The sequence below is a fragment of the Struthio camelus genome, chromosome 14 (genome assembly GCF_040807025.1).
Source record: "Struthio camelus isolate bStrCam1 chromosome 14, bStrCam1.hap1, whole genome shotgun sequence".
NCBI lineage: Eukaryota > Metazoa > Chordata > Aves > Struthioniformes > Struthionidae > Struthio > Struthio camelus.
Window position 1 is genome coordinate 7,005,407 of NC_090955.1, and position 18,657 is coordinate 7,024,063.

At 64.5% G+C, this 18,657-nt stretch overlaps 1 long non-coding RNA gene across 1 annotated transcript in view; it reads right to left on the bottom strand.

Annotated features, from left to right (window-relative positions):
* Positions 1-14,532: 14,532 nt before the first annotated feature.
* LOC138060955 (uncharacterized) overlaps positions 14,533-18,657 on the bottom strand; it is a 34,827-nt gene continuing 30,702 nt past the window's right edge. Inside the window, exon 6 of the long non-coding RNA XR_011134469.1 lies at positions 14,533-17,443. This is a non-coding gene — a long non-coding RNA (uncharacterized lncRNA). The remainder of the gene's footprint in view (positions 17,444-18,657) is intronic.

The following is an 18,657-nucleotide window of genomic DNA, read 5'->3' on the forward strand; positions in this document are numbered from 1 at the left end:
CAGAGCAGTTTCTGGATTCCAGCACATCTACTCTTGAGAATAAACTAGAAAAGGGGAAAGAAATATACAGCACCTACCAGAAACTCAGGGTCTGCAGGAGCTGGGAAGAGCCCAGGCAGCAGCAGCTGATGGCAGCAAAAGCACCATCAGGACTGCAGCTGTTTGTCTCTGCCAAATTTAAGGGGGGGGGGGCACAGCCTCCAAGCTGGGAGGGGTCCTGGAGGGGAAGAGGGGGGTTACTTTGCTTTTCGGGAGAGTTCTCCAATGTGGCAAACATGGGGGCTGTGTTTGCTGCAGGGCTCAGAGCGGGAAGCTGTGCAGGACTGTGTGCTCCAGGGTGCCTGTCCCTGCCAAAGAGGAGCGAGCAGCCTCTCCGTGGGAGGCAGGCACCAGCCGGTCCTGCCTCTGGAGCCTCTCTGACCGCTACAGTAGTCCCTGCTGCGTGCATGTCCCTGGCTCGCGGGTTCCTTGCCCCAGCGGTCAGCTGCTTCCAGGTCTGCCTTAGAAACCCAGGTGGTCTGGGGGTCAGCCCATGCACGCTGAGCAAGAAAACCACATGCGGGACATTTCCATCCGTGCATTGCCAGTCTTCAAGCTTAAGCTGAGCAAGGAACCAACATCTCAGTGTCTCTTCCCTTGCTGTATGCTTTAGCTCTCTCTAGGAACAGAGAGAAATGTAGGCTTTTAAATCAAGAAGCCCAGAGGCTATTGAAAGCTCCCTAACCTGCAGCTGGTCTCTTATGCCCATGAGGCAGAGCGGGGCAGTGCTGCTCAGTTCCCTCCGCTCTCCAGGCTCAGGCACCCCCCTCCGAGAGCAGAGCTGGGATCGCTTCTTCTCATGCCACCTGCTCTGTGGACACATGCTGCCTGCCCCATCCCTGGCCTTGCAGTGGGAACCTGGCTCCTTTCCAAATGCCAGAGCAGATGTGACCAAACTCTGCCTCGGGGATTGCTCGCACCTGCACGCCATGACCTGGGAACTGGCAAGCAGGAGCAGATCAGGAGAGACGAGACCACAAGTCCCAGTAGGAAGGGCTTCTCCTCAGCCCAGGAGAGCTTCCTTGAGGGGACCAGGCCTCGTTTGCACGTTCAGATCACCGTTTATCGGCCAGGAGATGCTGATAGGGAGCAAATCCATCTGCGAGCTCAGCCCCACACATTCCCGGCTGGGAGGGAGATGCAAAAACCTCACAGAAAATTGACAAGGATGATTCCTCAGCCGGAGAGACAGAGTACAGCCGAGGAAATCCCAGGCACAGAGGCAGGGCGGCTTCTGGGCTCGTGGCTGACAATGTCTCCAGCAAAGAAGCTGCTGCTGCATCTCAGTGCATGTGGTCCTTTGCCCTCTGCTGTCTCTGACTCGCCCCCACCCACGTCCCACCCTGAGCAACCCACCTCCTCCCTTCCCAAACCAGGGACAAACTGTCTCTCCCAGTACTTGCTGCATCCATCACAGCAGCTTCTTCCAGGCATTCTTCCCCCTCTCGGTGCTGGTGGAAGAGGAGGGTGGCTGGCAAAGGTCCTGCTCTGAAGGGCTGTGCTGGGGAAGGAGGAGGATCATGTCGGGGCTTTGAAGGGAGAGAAGCGTTCTCCCAGCAGCGCTGGCAAACCTGGGAGCTGTAAAAGGGGGACTCAAGGGTTTCTGACTTCAGAACCTTTCTGGTGGCTGGGTTTTACGAACCCAGAATGCACCCAAGGAGGTTTCAAAGAACCAAAACAATCTGTCCCGAGGAACAAGTAAAGAAACTGCCCCTTTCCTGATGTCCCAAGGTGCTCATCGAGGACAGACACCCTAGGAAGAAGTGCGTGCGGGCAGCATGCAGCCTGACAGGCTGCCCATCAGCAGAGCCATCGGGGAACGCAGTCTTTCTTCCATGCAGCTCAGGTTGCCCCTGCTTTCCTCCTGCAGCTGCTGCACCCTTGCAGCTGGTATCGCTGTGCTGGCCTCTACTACCAGGGCCGGCCCAGCAGGGAAGGGCTGGCCTCGCTGGGACTGTTTCTGGCCTTCTCCAGGATCTCCCAGAACTTCAGCTGTTCTTTCCAAGCATATCCCTTACTTCTTCCAGGCTTGGCTGCTCATCAAGCGTGAAGGATTGGATCCAGCAGGTTCCCAAAGCACCACAGCCAGCTTTGGGCAGAGGAGGCGACACTGCCACCAACGAATCCAAGCACAAGGACTCCTCTTTCCTTCAGCTGGGCCTGTCTAACCTGAGACCTGTGTGCTCCAGTAACAGCAGGAGGAAGCCCAGGCAGAGACTCCCGCAGATGGAGAAGACAACCTCCATCCTCCTGCTGCCTCCAAATACAGACTGACCTCCAAGAAAGCTGCAACACGGCTGGGTTTCTCTGCCTCTGCTGCTGTGCACAGAAGCTTTTCTGAGCTAGGAATTTCACTTGTGGTCTTGCTCAGAACAAATTGCCTGGAGAGGCTGTGAGGAGTTGGGAGGCATCCGTCAGGGGAACGGCAGAGCAGCAGAAGGGAAAGGAAAAGGAAGGTTCTGAGAAAGGAGCACTTGAGACCCTCCAGCAGATTAACATCTCATGGGTAATTAAAGCTGAGCCCTGCTGGGACTCCGCGATTAGTGTTTCTCCTGTGCAGAGTCTGGAAGCAAAAGGTTGGAAGGGCTGAAATCTGGCTCCACGGGAAAGGGAACAAAATGAAGAAAGGAGGAGAAAAGTAGAAGGAAAAGGAAACCATACACAAACAAGACTGGCTGGTGAACAGAAGCAGCCACGGTTTCTTGTCCCTCGCTCAGCACGGCCACCTGCATTGCGCTGGGTGGGAGACACAGCCGGTCCCCGCGCCACGCCGGTCCTGCACCACCGCTGCGCCCCCTCCGCTCCCGCCTGCCCTCCGGATGCACTGCTGCTTCTCTTCGCACCGCGGGATGGCTCCTCGCCACCCGCACCCCAAACGTGGCCTCTGCCCCAGGGGTCCCACAAGCCAAACAACAGCTTCTCCCTCTTTGACTTCTCAGATACAGTCCTCCAAGGGAAGTGCAGAACTGCAGAACTGAAGCCAGCCCGGGAGGTCCAGTCCACCCTCCACTGGATGCTCAAATTCAGGGACTTGAGAGAGACGCTGGTTTTGTAGTCCAGCGCATCATAACTCCTGTCCATCCCCACCGCCGGCCCGAGCCGACCCCCACATCTGTCTTCCACGGGTGGCGATTGCTCGACTGTCCTTCTGAGCGGATGGCCCTCTCCCCTCCCCTCACATTAACGCTTCCCCACTGCCCCCCAGGCACCAACCACGTTTTCTGCCATTTGACCCGGCAAGAAACCTCGCCGGGCTGAACTCGGAGCGCGGTCTTCCCGCCGGGAGCGAGCCCGGCCGGGTGCCACCTCCCCGCCGGCACGCCCCGAAGCCCGCCTGCTCCGGCAGCGCCTCTTTCGGCGGCCTCGACCGCGCCGTTTCGACCCCGTAACGCGCCTGACAGCGCGGACACTCGCCGCGGCTCGCGGGCAGCCACCTCTTCCCCCCTAGCATGGCCGCTGCTCTTTGTAAACCGTGTCCCACCCCACCAGCCCCGGCTCCCAGTCTCCCCAGTACACGGCAGCTGCCCAGCACCATCTAGCGGCTGCGGAGCAGCCACCTGGGTGGCACCTTGGGTGGTGGCTAATTCGGGGCGCCGCCGGCCGCTCTCGGGTTGCGTTTCGGGGGCCGCGAGGCCGCTGGGCGGACCCGCGTGGGGGGCGGCCGTGTCCGCCGTGGCCTCGCCGCCCCTCGCCAGCGCAGGGTGGCGGCGGGGCGCTGCCCCGGCCGGCAGCGGTGTCACGGCGGGCGGCGAAGGCGGCCGGGTGCTCGGTGGCGATGGCGGCACCACGCGGCGGCCGCCGTCGCCACGTGCGCTCGGCCGGCCCCGAGCCGGGGGACGGCGGCGGGGACGCCGCGCCGGGCGGCAGCCCCTGCGGTGGCGGCGAAGGCCTCGGCGGCCACGGCCGCGCCGTGCCGCCGGTGAGCAAGGCCGCGCGGGGCGTCCCCGCCGCCACTAGGGGCCGACAACGGCCCTCGGCCGCCATGGCGGCCGCCCTGGCCCGCCATGCCGTCACCGCCACCAGGCCGCCGCCGCTTGGGGGACCCATTGCCGCGCCGCCACTGCGCCAGCCGGCCCCGCCGAAGGCCGGCGGCGGGCAGCCTCTTTCTTCACTCCTCTCTCTCCCCCTTGTCCAATTTGTCTTCGAGGCTGACGCCGGCGCGAAAACCCGAATGACAGCGCCTGCCCTGCACGGTTTTACCACAGTATCCTGAAAAAGGCATCTGGCGGGCTGATAGTGCAGGGGGGCTCCGGGCTGGAGCCTCTGCCGGAAGCGGCGGCTTGCCAGCGGTTGAGGACCCGACGCCTCCGCCCGGCCAGCAAACAGGAAACTTCCCCGCGGCTCCGCGAGCTGCTCCGGGGCCGCCCCGCCGGCGCTGCCCACCCTGCCAGCGTGGCGGCCAGCCGGCCGGCCGTCGGGCCTCGAGCCGCCCGCTCCTTCCCCCCGGGGCTGGCGCGGGGCTGCAGAGGGCCGCTTGGCCACCAGGCACGCGGCTGGGTCCCCCGCCCGACCGCCGAAAGCCCGCCGGAGCCGAGAGAGGCGAGGAACGTGGCGGCCGGGGGAGACGCAGGGAGCTGCCAGCGCGCCGGTGGCCTCCGGGGCTCGGAGCCAAGCGCAGACCTGGGCTTGCAACATGTCTGCCCAGGGTGCCGGCCCGGCCCTCGCTACCCGAAGAGCGGCACCGTCGTGGAAACGGTTGAAGCCGGCGAGCGAGGGCGGCGCTCAGCACCCCGTTGGTGAACCCCATGTGCAGCCAGGGAAAGGACCGGCGATGGGGAGCTCAGGGCCAGCCCCCAGGGCAGACCACTGCTCCTAGAAGCAGGGCGGCTGTGGCGAGCCAGGGCCAGCCTGCCTCTTCCGTACGTTGGGTGAGGATGATGGACAACCTGCCGCCAAAACCCCTGGGGGGAGGTTTTCCTCCAAAGCAGGTTTCCCAGCCAGCGCCTGGCTGCAGCGCCTGGTGCGGGGAGAGCATGGAGCCAAGGCTTCCCGTCGGGCCAGGCTGCAGGTGGGGACTACATCCAGCTCCCCTGGGGGCTGTGCGCCAGAAGCACAACCCTGCTCTCCTCGCTACAGTAGGGGACTGATCCCTGTCCCCTCTACTTCTGGTCTTTGCCCACCGGTACGGGTTAGAGCAAGCCCATGGCCGGCCATCGGGAGCGCCGCCCCACTCCTTGCCCCGCACCGCTCAGCCTCGCAGGCCACCAAGACCATACTTTCTTGCTGCTAAGGGGCCTGAGGTTCATGCCAGCCCACCTTTAATGTAACCTGGGGTACCAGAGGGAGAGCTCATAAGCTGGAGGCATTCAGAGGGCTCTGAGGAAAAGGGTTTAGAGAAGAAAGTGCTGAAAGAGCACAGCCACATGGCGTGGGTTAGCAGCAGGTATCAGGGACGAGGTGTGAGCTTGCCCACGGAGGATCAAGCGAGTACCAGCGCTAGGGGAGGCAAATTAGTTAGGTGCTAAAAAAAAGGGGAAGGAATTACAGAACCAGAGCATCAGAGGAAGCATCCTAGCAGAGCTCGCTGTCCTGGAGAAGCTGGTCCCGGGTAGCAGGGGCTAGCGTTTGGGATAGATGAAACCTGACTTGTTTGAAAAGGAGCCGGCAGGACAGAGCTGCGCAAAGCTGAAGCACTTAGCAGTGTCCAGATAAATCGTAGAGCAGATCTGAGAAATGGGAGACAGCATTCATCTGTTGCCCCTGTGAATGAAATACCCCCCGCAGCCCTGAGTAAGGGAGACAGCCCTGTTGGCATAAATCACACAGGCTGCTGACCTCCAGCGGGTAGCTGGGTGCCAAAGCCTCTTTGCTTTGCCCTAGCCGGTACCTGCCTCCCCGCCAACAGCCCGAGTACGCCCCTGCGAAGGGCGCAGCATTCCCGCGGGACGCACAGAGCGTGAGAAGCAGCCTGCTCATCCCGCAGCAGCTCGCAACGGCTCAGCCCCGCAGGAACCAGGAGCGCAGCACGAGGAAGGGCCGCTGCAGGTGGGACTGCGCGTTTTAGGGCCTCGTTTGTGCTAGCGAAAGCCACGTCAGACACCGGCGTCCCACAGGTAGGGTGAAGTTTCACAAGTGATGTTTCGGCAGCAATACGGACCTACTCTGTCCCTGTCCCTCCTCACCCTGCTCCTGCTGGTTCCTGCGCCCGCAGTGCCCCCTGCCTTTGCTGGCACAGGGCACAGAGGCGTCCCAGGCCAGCTCTGCCCACAAAGGACCAGATTAGCCTTGGGAAGGGAGATCCCTGTGCCAGAGGAGCAAAACAGGCAGAAGCTTTTGTTATCTTTGAGGTATCAGGCACCCAGGCCATGGGGTGCCTCTGCAGGGCAGCTTTGTGAACAGCGACCAAATCTCAGCTCCATCCAGACGTCCCTGCCTCCACTCAGAGAGGAATGATTTCTTGCATGCTGCGAGGATGGGAGATCTGCTGGAGGGCAGCACGGAAATTGTCTGTCCTTGCTGTTTGCTAATGATTTGCAAGTGGACTTTGATTATTTTTATGCCTACATTCAGCATCCCTAATTGTTCAACAAATGTAGCGAAGGAACAAACTCAGGCTGAGGCCAGGCAGGGGACTAGCAAGGCTCTGTCCAAACACTCTTCTGTTAATTGTGTCCGAGAAGATTTCACTGCTCGTAAAATGTGCATTGCCACAGAGTTTGTGTCTCGGACTGTGTCTGCTCCCACACTACCGCTGGCCAACTCCAACTTCATGAGCAGCAGGAAGCATTTCCTTCGCGAGAGCTCGGTTGGTGCATGAATACGCGTGTGCATCCAGCCCATCCATCAACTCCACTGCAGACCAGCAAAGCGGCGAGAAGGAAGCCAACCTAGAAAGGGGCTGAGATGGAAAACGCCTGCCCCTGACTTCACCCAGCCTCGGGCAGGGGAGGCTGTTGCTCCTTCCCCCTTTTTTCCTTGGTACAGCAGATAACAAGGAGTTGTAGCTGCTCAGGGGATGCCGTGTGTAAAACAGGCCTCCACATCACACACGTGCCCAACAGCCAGCCGATGCCCAAGGACCTCAAAACAGGCAACGTGGCGATTCCCTGCCAATGCTCCCAAGAGGGAGGCGCAAAGGTGTTAGTGCTCCCTGCTGCCCCCCGGGACGAAATCTTGCCCCTGTGGCCAGGGTCCCCTGCTCGGGACCCTGGGCACGCAGTGAGGCTGGCAGCCACCAGGTGTCCCTGCAAGCCCACGCTTGTCGCTCGGCAGGGCCACCGGCTGGGGCCCAGGGCTCGCGCACAGAGGCAGGGGGACCGCCGGCATCACCAGGCGCCGGGGTGTCCTTGCTCCCCACCCAGTTTCTATCAGTCCTGGCTGGGTTTGAGCTGTTTTACTAACTCAGCCACGTTAGCACAGAGCCAAAACCCGGCCTGGCACGTGCAGCTAGGAAAAGGGATGTGGCGCAGAAGCATGAAGGCGGCGTGAACAGGACCAGGCGTGCAGGACCCTGCAGACATGACCCCAACCAGAGCCCAGATCCTGGGTCTAGTTCAGCCCCGGGTTAAGGCCTCCTGTTCTTTGGCTTAACCTGGTGAGACTTTTATTTGGGAAGATGTCACAGAGGGTTTTGAAGAGCTGGGTGCACCCTTAGGAGAGACAGGCCGAGTGGGAAAGAGCCCTGGGCATGGAGGCGGACCAGGAGGGAGAGAGAGGGAGCGATGCACTGGAGGCCGGGTCGGTGCACGGCTTGCCTCATCCAGTGGAGAAGAGAATGGGACCCATGAGATGTGCACATTGCCCTTGGGTTAGCTAGCGTCTCACCTGGCCAGCCACAAAGGCTGTGTGGTGCCTTGCTTTAGCGCCAGGCCAGGCTTGGCTCAGCGATGGGCAGTGCTGTAAGCTGTGGAGGGCAGGGAGTGTAAAGCAGGGCCGCTGGAGGTGCGTGCAAGCCCTCAGACCTGGGTAGGGTCACTGCTGCAGTGCCCAGACTCCTCTAAAAGGAGGGAGAGAAACTCCAGGAGGGGGAGACCAGAGCAGGTGAGAAAGGATGGCGGGAGAGGAAAGCACAGCTGCACTCACGGGAGATGCTAGGGCAAGAGGTGCCTCCCGGAGGCTCCTGCACCTGCATGGCAGGAAGCTGCAGGTCCTGCAGAAGCTGGAGTGATACCGGAGGATATCAGATACCGGAGGTGATGTAGGAGATGCTGGGCAACCAGCTTTCTCTGGGAGCGCACACAAGGCCAGAGCAGCTGAGAGCAATAACGAGGGCAGCTTGTTAGTGCAGGCAGCTCCGGCAAGGGGCCTTGCTGCAGCCAGGAGCCCTCCCGCCGCACCTGAGCTCAGGTGGTGGGCCCGGTTAAGCAGCTGCTGGGGGCACCCAGCAAAGCTGGCCTGGGCAGGGACCCACAGCGGCGAGCAGCGCAGCGACCAGGCAACGAGCGCTGCTAACGGCAGGGTCCCCCACCAGCAGGGATGGGATGGGGGCGCTGGGGGCGCAGGCACGGCCCAGGGCGATGCACGCACTTTGGACAGACCCGTCGTGCCCTCTTCTCCCCCTGAAGGCTGCAAGCGGGAGGATGCGGATCTGCAGCTGCAGCAATGCCGGGAAAAGCAGCATCTCCCCCCCGCCCCTCCTCCTGCGCGTTCCAGTATCTGTTTGAGCGCTGTCCGCCCGAGTTTCCTCCCCTTTGACAATCAGACATTAATCTCCCCCGCGCCGCTGTCCTGCTCACGTTCATTTTTATCACAGTTCCGTTAGTGCCCGGCTGAGCTTTCCGGGGCCTCGCGGGGCCCTGCGCGCGGTCCTCGCGCTGGCGGCGCCAAGCCCTGCGAGTCCTCGCGCGCTCGCCGCCACCAGTCGCCCCAGTGGGGGCTGCCCCCACCCTCGCCGGTCGGAGCTCCTCACCACATCAGGATACAGAGCAGTGCACCAATTCCGGCCGGGCTTATTTCAGCGCTCTGGTCAACCGCAAGCGCGGCGTGTTTCACAAACGGGGCACGGCAACCCGGCACGGGCTGGGGCCTGGCCCGCGGCGCCTAACGGATGCTCGCGCTGCCTCCGTGAGAGCACGCTCGCACCAGCATCACCCCCTCCCCAGGCTGAGCCCAGCCTGGGTATAGTCTCGCCCTTCCAGGCCAGCCAGCCTGGGGCTGAAGGGGGAAAGAGCCTGAGGTGAAGTGAGTCTCTTCAGGTCTCAGCCTGGCTGGTGGCACTTCAGCCCATGGCTAAGGTGGCTCAGGCGCGTTCGCGGCGAAGCGCAGAGCGCCCGCCGCCAGGCACAGGCGGGCGCGCGGACCCGGGCAGGCTGGCTCTAAGGCTGCGGGTGACCCAGGCGGATGGAGCCGGGCCAGGCAGGCCATGGCACCCGCTCCGGTTCACCAAGTCATCAGCGTGTTATCGGGGTGGGGTGGGGGGGCGAGCAAAGGCAGGGCGGCGCGCCACCGGGCGAAGCCGTGGTTCCTGCAGAGCGCCCGGGCGATCCCCGCAGCTCCCTGGTGGCGTGTCCCGGCACCCGCCGCCGTGTGCGCCGCTGCTGGGCTACCAGCATCCCCCCCAGCCCCACTCGGGCACACCTTTCCACGAGCTTAAATCTGGATGCACCCCGTCCGCTCAGGCGCGGAGCCCGGGGATGGGAGCAGGACAGCAGCGACGGGAAGGGGACCTGCTGCTGCAGCCGCCTCCAGCCCCCCCTGCACCCCATCCCCGCGAGGAGGCCTGGGCCACCCAGCCAGGGCCGAGGAGGAGAGGTTTTTGGGAAGGAGGTGCCACCCAGCCACTGGCTCCCCGCGCCGTTTGCCGATTCCCCGGGGCGACCAGGCTTTCCGTTGCTGCGCTGCAGCACGCCGCGGCCGGCGCGAGAGCCTGCGCCGCCGCGTGCGGGTCTGGGAGACGGATGCTCGATGCCGCCCTGTGCTCTCTCTGCCCTCCAGGGCACTTTTCCCGTGCCGCAGAGCGGGGACCGCACCTCTGCCGCTGCTCTCCGCGCCCTGGAGAGCTCGCCGGCAGCCACAGGCACATGGTTAAGGGAAAGGTTTCCTGGCAGGGACTGAGCCACGGAGCGGCAGCACCTGCCCCGACAGCCCAGACGCGACCCCGGCCTAAAAGGGAAGAGCGCCGTATCGCCTCGCGGCAGCCGGAGGGCCCAGCTCCTCGGGGTGACCCCGGCGCCGGCCCGGCGACGCTGCCGCAGCAAAGCGCCAGCGAACGGGGCCCCCGCTGCTCCGCGGGACGGCACGGGCGCCCTTCTCTTTGGTTTTCTGCCCTGACGCTTGGCTGAAGCTCTACCTTGGGCTGCACCCCAGGGGTGTCACGGGCAGCCCCGGGGGTCGCGGGCACCCCTGGGAGGTGTCTGCGCCCCTCTCCCTCCCGCCCTGCAAGGGAAAGGCTGCTCGGGAGCCGGCGGGGTGTAACACAAACAGGAAAGCCGGCAGGGCCCCAGCCCTTCCCAGCTGGGACAGGAAAGGGACACGCTGCGTTTCGCTCGGGGTCCCGAGCTGGGCCGCGCTGGCGCCGGACGGAGCCCACCTGAGGGCTCCTCGCAGGGCCACGCGGCCCCTTGGCGCCCCTCTGAGCTGCCCACCCTGGGGCCAGACGGCTCTGCAGACCCACGCGACGGTCAGCTGTGACCTCCCCTCGGCTCCTGGAGCCGGAGCCCGGGGTTGGTTGGGGGGGGGGGAAGGACACGCACCCCTGGGCCAGGCCTGGGGACGCAACGAGGGCTGCAGGGACCACACAGCCCTGCGCTCCAGGGAGAGGTCCCGACCCGCAGCTCAGGAAGAGCCGAAACGCTTGGGCCGCAGCCGCTCCGTGGGAAGCCGGGGGCGTTGGGGCGGGGGGGGGGGGGGGACGACAAGGAGGCCAGAGGAAGGGAAAACAGCCCCGAAGCAGACGAACGGAACCAAAGACGCCCAAGCGCCCTGTGCCGGAGAGCGGCTCGGGGAACCGGGCGCTCACAACGCCCGCGCGGCCCCACTCCCTTCGGAGCACAGCCGGGCGCGGGGCGCGGAGCCGGGCGCGGGGCGCGGAGCGCGGGGAGCGGGGAGCGGGGAGTGGGGAGTGGGGCGGGGAGCGGGGAGCGGAGCGCGGGGAGCGGGGCGCGGAGCGGGGCGCGGGGAGCGGAGCGCGGGGAGCGGAGCGGGGAGCGGGGAGCGGAGCGCGGGGAGTGGGGCGCGGGGAGCGGGGAGTGGAGCGCGGGGAGCGGGGAGCGGGGCGGGGAGTGGGGCGCGGGGAGCGGAGCGCGGGGAGCGGGGAGCGGGGCGCGGAGCGGGGAGCGGAGCGCAGGGAGCGGGGAGCGGGGAGCGGGGCGGGGAGCAGAGCGGGGAGCGGGGAGCGGAGCGCGGGGAGCGGGGCGCGGAGCGGGGAGCGGGGCGCGGAGCGCGGGGAGTGGGGAGCGGGACGCGGGGAGCGGGGAGTGGAGCGCGGGGAGCGGGGCGCAGAGCGGGGAGCGGGGCGCGGGGCGCGGGGCGCGGGGAGCGGGGCGCGGAGCGGGGAGCGGGGCGCGGAGCGCGGGGAGCGGGGCGCGGAGCGGGGAGCGGGGCGGGGAGCGGGAAGCGGAGCGGGGCGCGGGGAGCGGGGAGTGGGGCGGGGAGCGGGGCGGGGAGCGGAGCGGGGAGCGGGGAGCGGGGCGGGGAGCGGAGCGGGGCGCGGAGCGGGGCGCGGGGAGCGGGGCGGGGAGCGGAGCGGGGCGCGGAGCGGGGCGGGGAGCGGAGCGGGGCGCGGGGAGCGGGGCGGGGAGCGGGGAGCGGGGAGCGGAGCGGGGAGCGGGGAGCGGAGCGGGGAGCGGAGCGCGGGGAGCGGAGCGGGGAGCGGGGAGCGGGGAGCGGGGCGCGGGGAGCGGAGGCCGCAGCAGCGCGGCCGCGCGGGGGCAGCCTCGGCCAGCGCACGGCGGAGCGCAGCGGCGCGGCGCCGGGGCAGCAGCTGCGCGAACCGGCCGGCCCCGAAGCGGCACTTGAAGCCGAGCTGTTAAAACGCAGCACCTTCCGCCTGCTTCAACCCGCCGGCCGCTTCCCGAAGCGCTGCCCCGGCAGCCCGCCCCACCGCGGAGCAGCCGGGGCGGCCGTTCCCCCCCCCCGCCAGCCAGCAGCGCTGCGGGTCGCAAGGCTTCAGAGCCAGCCGCCGAGGGGGACACGCGTCCCCGTCCCTGCGGCCACGCCGGGGACAAGAGGGGAAGGAGGGTGCAGGGCTCCCAAGGGAGACGTTTCCCCTCCGGGGCTCTCGGAGCGGCTGCGGGGAGACGGCGATGCTCGCAGGGCCCCTTTGCACCCCAGGCGAAGGCGCTCAGGGGCTGCTGGATGTGCCTAACTCTCCGTCCCCAGGCCCCTGCTGCGGGGCTGGCGGGCCCCAGGGCAGCGAGATGGCAGCGCTTGCGCCCCCCACCCCCCAACACAGGGGAAGGGGTGATTTTGGGAGCCCAGGGAGAGCTAGGGAGGGGTGCGGGCACGGATGCCCCACGCGCCAGACAGGTCTCACGCCCCAGCCTACGTTTCTCCCAGCAGATGCAACGCCAACACCTTCGGCATCAGTAGTGGTGCGTTTTGGGGCACTTGGCAAGAAAACGGCAGGGCAGCCCGGGCTTATCCCTTCTTGCTAGCGATGGGCTCCCAGGGGAGTCCCACAGCAAAACGCAGGGGCCAGCCGTTGCTGGACCCCCCCCCAACCTGAATTTGTCCACGCTGGCTCTTGGCAGCACGCCAGCCCCGCCAAGGGTGTAACCTGGGTGTAAACACGCGTGGGGCAGGCGGAGGCAGGCAGCCGAGGGGACCTTGCTGCGGCCAAGCGGCACTCAAACACAGCCACGCTGACAAGGCCCAAAAGCAGCTCTAAACCCGCAGAAATCCCCAATTTGGGTCTGTGGCAGATTCTGGCAAAGACCCGATGGATGGGCCAGCACTGCCATATATTTTCAGTGAAGGCAGAAATTGGGTGGGTGGGTGGGGGGGGGGAAGGAGGATCCTTTTTGGAGAGCTTCCCCGAGCCTTTAGTCCAGCCCTGGCAAAGCAGCCTGAGCTCAGACAGCCTGAGCTCCCCCCTCCGCAGGGTCCTGGTCCCTCCGTGCCCACCCCGGCCGTGCCCGTCCTCGCTGCCGCCCGGCCGCCTTCCCCGCCGCGTGCTCAAGGCCGAGCCCCCCCTCGCCTGTCACCGTGCCGCTCGCCTTTCTCCGCAGCGCCTTGCCACGCTATCTCCCAGCGACGTGCCTCTTTCAGTGGCATCATCCCCCTCGCCTCGCCTGTCAGCGCCCCGGCCTCCCCGCAGGTGTGAAGACAGGCCGGCCCTTTGTGCACAAACCCGTCCTCCCCCCCTCCGCTTTCCCGCGGCCACCCTCCCGCCGGCGCTGGGCTCTCTCCAGCGCTGGCACGGCAGCCCCCTGCTTTTCAGTGCCGCGCGGGGCCGGCTGCGGCTGTCGGCGGGCCGCCGGCTGCCTCTCGTCTCGCCCGCCACAAAGGGCGGCCCTGTCCCTCGCGGGAACAGGAGATGCTCTGCGTCGAGCCTTGCCCGGGGCAGCGCTCCTGCCGCTGCCGAGGAGCTGCTCTGAGTCCCGCTGGCCCCCCCTGCCCCCCCATTCCTTTGCTTTGCACTTTCTACCTCATTTTGCTGGGGGGTTTTGCCAGGTGCCCAACAGGGAGCACAGCGAGGCGCCTGCCGTTGGGGTGTTTGCCTGCAGGAGGCTAGGGGCGGTTTGCAAGACAGACGAACCAAGTTATATCCAAAGTAACTGCAGAGTTCGGCTCTTCCTGTAACGAGAAAAATCTTCTCCCAGCCCCGACCTGTCGCACAGTCGCCGCCCGCGTATTTCTAGCTCGACCTCGAGATCTACTCCCGGCCGCGGACGCCGGCAGGCAGAGCTTCGGCTCCCAGGACGAGAGCAGCCCGCGGCCCTGCTCCAAGCCGGGGTGTCGCTGGTTCGGGCTCTGCTGCTCGTGCTGCCCAATCGCAGCGAATCCCTCACTCCTGGCAGCGAGCGCATCTCCAGCCCAAGCGGAGCCCGTGCCCGGACCGCATCCTCCCCGCGCTGGGACAACAGGCAAAAAAAGGTGTGGGGGGGTCACTCCTCCATGCTGCGGGCTCATGCCCTTGGAGGCTTTGCAAAGCGTTTTTTTCCCCCCCTCTTCTCCGCTGGGTCTGCGGCGCTTGGAGGGCCCTCTAAATCACCGTGATTTAAAAAGGGGTTTTTTTGCAGCTAATCAGTCAGGCAGGACTGACGGACCTAAAATCCACAGGCTGCAGATGAAGGAAAGAGGGGCAGCTTTCAGGCACGCTTCCTGAACAGCTCTCGGTGGGCGCGCGTGGGGCCCCGGGGCAGCGGGAGGAGAGGTGCTGGTTTGCGCTGGGAGGATATCGCCCCTCGCGCCTCCCCTCTCCCCGAACACAAAACGGCTGGTTTGCAGCACCAAACCCTTCCCCAGGCCCCCGCCAGCGCAGCCCTCGGGGCCTTTCCTTCCCCGCAGAGACCGTGCTGCAAGCATCGGCCCTTCCTGCCCTCTGTCCCTCCGATCATTAACTAGCTCCACTCTCTCTCTCTCTTTTTTTTTTTCTTCTTCCCTTTTGAACATATCAGACTAATGGAATCAAAGAGGCATTTCAGTGACTCAGGCGTTTCCCATTGCCCTATTCCAGCATCCTCTACTCTTAACGCTGAGAGCTTTTCACGTCCTATTTGGGACTGATAGGAAGCCCTTTCATTGTTTCGCTACATGGATATTAACACTGATGAAGGAAATGCTCCATCTGATAACAGAACCGTTGAAAAGAGCACCGTTTCCAACCGAGCAAACTCGGAGACAGTGGATTCCTGCCGCTCGCACCAGCTCAGTGCACTCGCCCGGGGCAGCCTGGGGCCGGGGCAGAGACCGGCTCGCTGCTAGCCGGCTCCCCTTAGGCACGTGGCTTGCATCAGGATCGCCAGAGGAAGGGCTGCTCCCCGTCAGCGGCCCGTGGCATTGAGCGCGTTTGCTCTCGAGATCGACGACAGCCTCTGAGATGCGCTCCAGGGAAAAGCTGGGATTGCGCTGAGACGCTCTTGACACCGCTGTTGTCCGGTGGCAGCAGTAAGTTCAGGCCGCGGTTGGCGGGCACGTGTCTAGCTCAAGATGTCAAGGAATAGCAGTGTCCCACCTAGGAGGTTTAATGACTTTTACGGCATCCTCTGCCCTAGCGTTCCTGGGCTTCAGAGGCTCGTATCAGCTCTACTTAACAGCCCTTAATAAATTAAATCCTGAGAGCCCCTCCTGGGGACGAAGCCTCTAACTGGAGCTCAGGACAGGCAGAGCGACCCTTGGGAGATGGCCACGGGCAAGATGGGAGGAGAGCCCAGGAGCCCTGCCTCCTGCTCCAGCGCAGAAAACAGCCTCCAGAGTTTCCGTGGGCTTTCCCAGGTCAACAGCACAGACAACACGCGATGCCTCTTCAGGCCGTACCCCAGGTTCGGCCAGGCACTATCCTAGCTGAACGCATCTTTCCAAGCCTATCCTGTCCTGCTCTGCTGTGGCCAGGGCCCAGGACGGGACCCAACCGTCAGGAGCGTGACGGACCCTCTAGTCCCAACGGGGTGAGACCCCAGCCCTGGCTCTGCTCGCCCTCACAGCCCGAGAGCAGCCGCCGGTGCCCGTGGCCAGGGATTTTCACAGCCAGCCCTTCCCTCGCACCGTTCCTCTGTCTGCAGCGCTCGGCCCCAACGCGCTGTGATCGTTTGGGGACTTTCTGCTCTCCCCGAGGCCTCTCCAAAGCTGGCTGGGCACGGAGGTTTTCTGTCACTCCTGACAAGTCATTTCCTTCTGCTGTGGCCGCCCTAATCAATTAGCCACCTATAAATAGCCTCTCTGATTTCACGGTGACATCCGGAGCGCATCGTCACCGCCAGCTTCCTCCTCTACCTGGGGAGCTGTTTTTTTCCAGAGAGCAGAGGGAGGGAAGGCAGCGGGTGGGGAGGGTGGGGAGCACCCGTCCGCTCGGCCCTTTTTAATGCTTCCCATCACCAGATGACTTTCCGCTCTCTGCCAGTCTCCCCCCGCTCTCGTGTGCCGGCAGCGATGCTGTTTCCAGCAGTCTGATGAGCGTCTAACATGCAATCTGGGCAGGAAGGTCCCAATCAGGAGCGCTGCTCCGAACCCCTACCTGAAATCCCTCGGGAGCCCGGGGAAGGACCTGGCCGGCGAGAGCGCAACGAGGCCGAGCACTGTCCCACCCAAACGCTGTCGCTCTTCGGGATGGCACCCGAACGCTCTGGACCAGGCTGACTGCTGGTGACGCGTCACCCCTCCGCCGCCCCTCCAAGCCCGGCCATCACCCCCGTTGCTCTTTGCCTTCTCAGACAATCACGGCAGGGTTGGCTCAACCATCCCTGAGGACGGTCCAGCTTCCAGGGAAGATGGCCAACATCATCCCTGTCCGCCAGCACACCTCCCAAGTCATTAGAAACGCCAAAGAGAGACGTAGGAGCCCTTTGAGGGTCTCCCGCCCCTGGGCAACGTGCCACTGAGACCAGCAGGGAGCTGGCAGAGGAAATCCAGGCTTGCAGCACATTCCTGGAACAAGTCTCTTCCCACGTTCACGTGCTCCCTTGTCCCTGGGCTGGAGGACAGCTCTACGTCGTGCAGCCGCTGCGGCCTGCTCTCTGCTGCAAGAGACCCACAGTTAGCTGACTCTTTCTTCTCTGGCCAAGCAAAGATTAAAAAACCCATATACTAACAACTGAAACGTTCACTGGAAGAAACGTAAGACCAAAGCGAATGGGGCTGTGGTGGCTAGCTGGCAGATGCCCCCTCGTTCGCCACTGTTTCCCTCTCCCAATTGATGCACAAACACCAAACTGGACTAGCCCATTGAGCTTCTGCGCTGCTCTTTCAGTAGGTGAGCGAGAACCTCAGGAGTTAAAAATCTTTCCTCCCCTGTCTCTTGACTCCTTAAGCGGCTGCCCCGGCCAGCCCGAGCATCGCCGGAGGAAGTCACCCAGCGTTTTGTGCTAGCGAGCTGCCCCTTTGATCAGCTACGACTTGAGCAGATCAAACGGCTCCGAGGACATAGCGCAAATCCCAGGGCACGTTGTGGCGGGGCAGGGCAGCCGCGACTCCAGCCTGAGCTTCCAAAAACCTGGCAATCACAGCCGGGCAACCTCTGGGCGCTTGAGGTTTCCTGCCTCATCGCTCCGGCTGGGCCGTGGCGAGCTTCCTCTCGCCCAGAGCCAGGCAAAGCCACCGTGCCTTGCGTTGCCTACCCCGCGCCAACCGCCCGGCTACCCATCTCCCCTTCCAAGCCCCCCGGCAGCCTGCAACTTGCTTTCCGGTGCCACCCTTGCTGGGGCAGCCGGGAAGCAGCCCGCGGCCTTTCCCACGAGAGCCGGCTGGGCCCCGGGCTGACAAGCAGCGAAGCCCGGGGACCGAAGCCAGCCCGGTCGCTGTCTCGGCAGGAGCCTTGGCAAGCCGTTCGCGCTCTTCCTCCTCCAGGCCATCGGGGCCCGCGGAGTACCTGGGGGGGAAAAAACGAAGAACCTCTAGAGATCAGGCTTACCGTAGCATTGCATATTTTGCAAATATCTTTTTGCGCCTAGAAAAAGCAAGGGGAAGGAGAGGAAGACGCAGCGTGCGAGCGGCACCCCTTGTTTCCTTGGGACGGGAGACCACGAGGAGCCCTCTCGGCGCGTGGGAAGGGTCCAGCGCTCCAGAGAGACCCGCGCACCCCCTTGTCCCTCCCAGCCTCCCCCAAGCAATCCCTCCGTCCAGGCTCACCTTGCAGCGGGGGCACCCTGAGCCGAGAGACCCCCGGCACCGAGAGAGCAGGGGGGCTGGGATTGCTGCTGGACAAGAGAGCCCACACCTATGCACCCCCCCCCATGCATCGGGACCCCCAGCCCCCCCATAGTCCCTCTGTCCGGGGGCGCAGCAGGCTGGGATAGCAGCCTGCAAAGCCCGCCGGTACCACGAAAGCGAGGTGCCTACGTGGAGTCGCTGCTGTCTAATAAGGGGCTGAGCATGAGCTGCCCCCTCTGCCCCGGTGGGAGCGCTGACGGGCTCTTTGCTCTGCCAGGAGGACTCTCCGCGTGTTGCGTTTTCAGAGGGTTGCCATCCCTGCCCCTCTGCCGAGTCCGGCCGGCCAACGCATTTCAAAGCCTTTAGGCAGGACGGGGCAGAGCCGTTAGCGCAGGCAGGGGCGGCTCAGCCTCGGAAAACCCAGCAAATCCTCGGGGCTGGCACGGCGTCGCGTTCCCCGCTCCGTCCGAACGGACTGAGGTCGCCTGCGCCCACCGGGAGGGAGGAGAGGGGCTGCCGGAGCAGGCCAGACCAGCCGTGCTGGGGACGGAGCGCAGCGCTCCCTGCGTCCGGCCCCGTCCCCTGCGTCCAGCAGCCTCCCTGCTCCCCTCCTTTCTGTGCCGCTCAGCCTCCCCGCTGTCTGTGTTGCCAACGCGCAGCTAGCGAGCAAGTCCGGCATCTTCTCCGGTGCTTTTCTTAAGTCTCCAGCCATTGGAGTCAAGGGACTTTTGGTTCGTATTTTTTGTTGTGTTTTTTTTTAAGTAAGATTTTCTAGCCCTTGTAATTATAGCAAACACCTCCCTGCTCCCAAAAGCAGCAAGCAGATGAAAGCCAGTGTCCAAAGCGCTCGCTATTGTCAAATTTCTTCACGTCTCACTGTTTACGCCAGTCACAGGTTGGGAGCAGAGACATGCTGAATCCCCCTGCTTGCAA